Below are 5,272 nucleotides of genomic sequence, written 5' to 3' on the forward strand. Positions count from 1 at the left end.
GGGTGTCCACTGGTACAGAAAGCTGATTTCCATCTGGAAGAACATCAGGGATAAAGCTCACAGCTACCCTCGAGTGCCATATTGGTCCTTCAGGTTGCATCTAGTTCCTACTGTAGTTTGGGCTTCTCCAGAACTGGTTGTGATAACTGAGATGCCTGTGGGATCCCAAATATCAGGAGTAAGCAGTTTGTCTGGACCCTAATTCCTTCCTGTACTTCCTTAGTGGCTTTCAGAAGATTTGTGTGGCACAGAAGCCACTTTATATTCTGCAACTCAGCATCTGGAGATTGGGCAGTTCAAAAAAACACTTCTCATGATGCTCATCCCCAAGTGAATTTTGTTAATCATGTATTTGGACCAAGGGAGGAGACTGACTGGGAAATACAATTCAGATCTGAGGGTTTAAAATGAACTGCTAGGATTCTCCTCTTAGAACTCCCCCCCCCCCCGCGCCCACTCTCAGGAGTCCTTTCTTACTTCTCCTGAATAAGTCTGCAGTCATTCTGATAAACAAATGAATAAATAAGCTGATGAAAGAGAGGAGTCAGTACAATCTCATAGGAGGGCAGCTTGTGTGAACCAAAGGCGACATTCCCATGGTAAGCAGTTTCCTCATTCTTTCTGCTCATGTGGACAAATGAGGTCTTTCCCCTTAATTTAGTATTAATTTGGTTGGTATTCTGGTCCCATAGAGACATCTTCAGCTTAAACAAGGACATCCAGGAGATTGGAACAAAGTAGGTGTCCCTAAAGTTTCTAAAACTGATATGACAAAGTCTTACAGGGTCATGGGACACCTCATACCAACAGGGCTAGTAGAAAGAGGCCTGTTCCTGTGAGTAGTGTGTGCCCCCCCCCCCCCGCAAAGATGTTTTAAAACACAACAACACAGTTCCATCTTTGCTTGAAAAGGAAAGAAAATATTCAAAATTCTTGTCTCACACGCCTGTGGCAGAGGCAGCTTTTAGAAGAGGAGGAGGAGGCACCCACAAAGCTGGAGTTGGCCTTGGTGAGAGTTGAGTGAACAGGAAGAGCCCGAGGCTAGAGGAACACAGGCAAGGTGGAGGATGGAGGAGTAAACAGGGGAAAGCAGTCTGAGGCAGCCACTGTCAGCCACAACAGGGAGGGAGAAGACAGAAAGCATCAGCCATAATCAAGGAACAACAGAGGCAGAGCCATCAGCCCAGAGGAGAGGAGAGGAGAGGAGAGGAGAGGAGAGGAGAGGAAAGGAAAGGAGGCAGCCTGTCATCAGCAGGACTGGCCCCGAGGGCCCCAGGCTCCTCTCTTTGGTCTATTCTACCTGCTCTTGCTTATAGCCCTTCTTTTTCGGCCTCCCAATGGATGGCTTGGAATATATTTCCCCTCCCCATGTTTACTTAGAATAAACTTCAACTGGAAATTGTTTTTTCCTTCTGGAGCCTGGTCGTGGTCTTGTGACTGGCCTTGTGGCCATGTCCATCTTCTGCTTATCCAAACCTCAGTGCTCGCTCGCCCAAGTTCACCCGTCTTACAGGAGAGCAGCAGGTGCTCACCATCTTGAATTCTCATTCTTAAGATCAAGTCCAAACCTCTTAATGTTCAGGGAGGAGAATGGGGCCAAGCGTGAGGTCTGGAAAGCTTTGTGTAAAGCCGTACACAGTGTGTGAAAAAAAAAAAAATCAAGTTAGCCAAGAGGAAGAAGAGGAAATATGGACACCTACTCACCCCAGGCCAACCATGCAGACTATAATGTAGATTTCAGACGCTAATGAATCATGTGATGCAGGAGCTTCTACTTGTAACAGAGCTTGCACAGAAAAACAAAACATGTTATACAAAGGAGGCAAAAAAAAAATTCATGCTGTACAAATGAGCCAAGCTTATGCTGAGGTAGCTTTAAAGCCCTAATTCTTTGTATACCGGGGGGGGGGCATCTCGAGCTAACCCTATTCTCTTTGCTATGACCTATTTTCCTCACTGGGGAGCACATTTTTTCCTAATGAGTTGCCCTTGCTTCTTCTACTGTAACTATCTATCTCTACTCCTTTTTTTTTATTCTAGAATTCAAAAACCAGAAGCTCACACTGTACCATTATATCAGTCAGTATCAACACTATGTGCTTTCCAAGTTATTATAAGAATTCAGTTGACATGTCTGTAGCCATCTTGAGTCATTAACATGGTTACTTGGAGTAGCTGGTTGCTCCCCCCTGTCTAGTTTCACAGCACAAAATCATCCAAGTGCGATGTGGAGCTTCCTGACAGTCAGGAGTTCTTGATGTTAGAATCATAGATGGCTATTTTTACTTTTTCCAAAATGTCAGAACATATTGAGTAACAATGAATTCAAAGGTAGGCTGTTTTCATTAGCTGCAACTTGCCAAGCAGTCCCGGTTTCTCTGCCAAATGGCCGTTGGCAGTCATATTTTATCACAATCTTTATGGCCAACATAAATCTTAGGCCATCTTACACAAGGAAGGGATTATGCTGATTCCATTTGAGCATAGAATGAGAAGGAGCTCAAGAGCCCCCAGTCCTAAGTGAGGCTCTGTGGACACTTAATGGCTTCTGGGAGGAAGGAGAGTTAGTTTTCATTAAGAGTAAAAAAAAAAAAAATTAACTCTTGGACTACATAATCCACAACATGCAGTAATATGTATGTATATGTAGGTCACAGAATGACTACAAACAGGTTAAGAAGGCCACAGCAGAATTCAAAGAGGCTTTAGTGGAGCAGAGGGAGAGAGCTGGGACTAGATAAGATGTCAGCAAATGCAGCTGTTACAGATCCAAGCCAGGAGGTTGCAAGTTTGAATTGAGCATCAAGGTTGAGTTGAGGTGAAAAGGCCAAGTGTAGAACTGTGGAGTCCCCAGGCATAGAGAGCAGATCCGTAGGACCGTGGAGGTGATGTGCAGGACTGGATCCAGACAGACAAACAGGTGGCAGCTGAGTAGGCCACATTAACAACGGAGACCAGGCCAAAGGTGAGGTCCACAAATGTTGTGGCACCTGAACATACACTCCTCCCACCCCAGACACCCACACACAAGTAAATAAATGTAATTAAAAGCAATTAAATGACCTGGGGAGGTGCCTCAATCTGATATTAACTTCCTTTCATTTTTTAACTTTTACTTGTTATTATTACTGTGTGTGTATACACATGAGTGTGTATGTAGGCTTAGTGTGCCATGGTGGCCATGGAGAGGTTAGAGGACAACTTTGTGGAACATTCCTCTCTTACCTTTCCATCAGTTCCAGGGATGGAATTCAGGTTTAAATCTGATCTTGGTTTGGGCTTTCTATCCCTTTTACCCACTTTATGTTTCTTCTTCCTTTCCCTTTTGACTGACTAAATATTTTTCTCTTCAACTTTTGGTGACTTGTCATCTTTTGTTGTTGTTTTGAGGGCTTGCTTTAGAAATGGAAACTTACAAACTTACCAAAGTCCAAGTATTTTATAATGTAGGGAGGGCTCTTTCTTCAAGTACTACTGACTTACATGTTTAATCTGATATTTTAAATGCAACTTAGACTCAGTACACATTACAATTATAGTTTACGCCATCACTGTCCCCAATCACTCAGTTATTTACCACTGTTCATGTCTTTCATTCCTCCATGCATCTCACATCGTTCCTGAGTTACTTTGCCTTCAGACCAGTCTTCCACTTAGTGACAGTCTAGTTTCCACCGCTGTGAAAATGTTTCTATATTGGCTGGGTTTTTTATTTTGTTTGTTTGTTTATCCTTTCAAACAAATGTAATTTTCTTTTTTAATTCCCCCAGTGTTCTGTTCTGTTACATTTGCAGTCAATTTTCAATACTTCACAATTTCTTCTAAACTACAATGAAAATTATAAATCATATTTTTAACTAGTATTATTTTGTGTAGACAATGGTTTACTATTCCATGTGTTTGTTTTAAATTTTTTCTTTATTATTAAAATTTCATATAGATATACAATGAAATATAACCACCATAAACGGATGATTCTCTCCCACCCTCCAGTTCCTGAATACCCATCAGCCACTTCCCAAATTACAACACAGAGGCTTATATTAATTATAAATGCTCAGCCAATAGCTCAGGCTTGTTACTAGTTAACTCTTACACTTAATTTAACCCATAATTCTTATCTATGTTTAGTCATGTGGCTTGGTACCTTTTCTCAGTATGACATTCTCATCTTGCTTCTCTGCATTTACCAGTAACTCTCTGACTCCACCCTTTTCCTTCCCATCATCCTTAGTCTGGTCACCCACCAGACTACTGGCCAATCAGCATTTTATCACACCAATTCAAGTGACAAATCTTTACAGTGTACAAGAGGATTATTCCACAGCAGACCACATCTGCCCCCATCATTTCCCCTCTTCACCTCTCCCCATATTCCAACATCTCCCTCTCCCAACTTCATGTCTTTTTTGTTGTAACCCACTAAGTCCTGTTAGTCTTCCCATATGTGCATGGCTGTGGGGCCAAGCATGGGAACAATGGAATCCTACCAGTTACTCAGGTTTTTAAAAGACATTTTTGCTGGGTCTGAGAATTCCATGTTATCTGAGATGTTTTTGTAGCTGAGTGCTAAAGCACGTAACATTAGCAAGGCCCTGGGTTTAACACACACACACACACACACACACACACACACACACACACACACACACACATGTGGTTCTCTTTTGCTTGAAAATTAACTACTTTTTATTTCTATGGCTCTTCTACATTCTAGCAGCTTAACTGCTGCTCCTCCAAGATAACATCTGTACCCTGTGTCCTGTTCTCGCCTCCTCTGTTCACTTTACCTTTGTCAGTGTCTGTTGTTGGTTTTGTCTTCAGTTTTCCTGCTGTACAGATGTAAGCAGATTTCCTTCTTGTCTCCCTTAAAATCTGCTGGGCACGGTTCACTTTTAGCCTGGTGTCATGTATCGGTCCTGGTCAAATCCGAGCTCTGGCTTCTTGAGCATAACCCACCTGCCTTTGTTCCTCCACTGTGGCCGCAAATGAATATTTCCTGGGGTTTCCCTTACAGAGAATCCTTATTGCTTTGCCTTTGGATCCTGACACTCTTGAGAAATGATGCATCCGAATTTGACTTTAGGAAAATATTTGTTGAGTCATAAATGTGAGCCCCGAGGAACGCTTGATCTCCTCAAAGAAAGCTCTTTTGCTTTTGTTTGGAGATAATCTTTCCCTCTAGCTCTGGCTAACTTCACACTCACAGTCACTATACTTCAGTTTCCTGTGTGCTGGGATGGCAGGCAGGCACCATGCCAAGCTGCATTTC

Source organism: Peromyscus leucopus, chromosome 5, assembly GCF_004664715.2.
Source record: "Peromyscus leucopus breed LL Stock chromosome 5, UCI_PerLeu_2.1, whole genome shotgun sequence".
In the NCBI taxonomy this organism is placed as follows: domain Eukaryota; kingdom Metazoa; phylum Chordata; class Mammalia; order Rodentia; family Cricetidae; genus Peromyscus; species Peromyscus leucopus.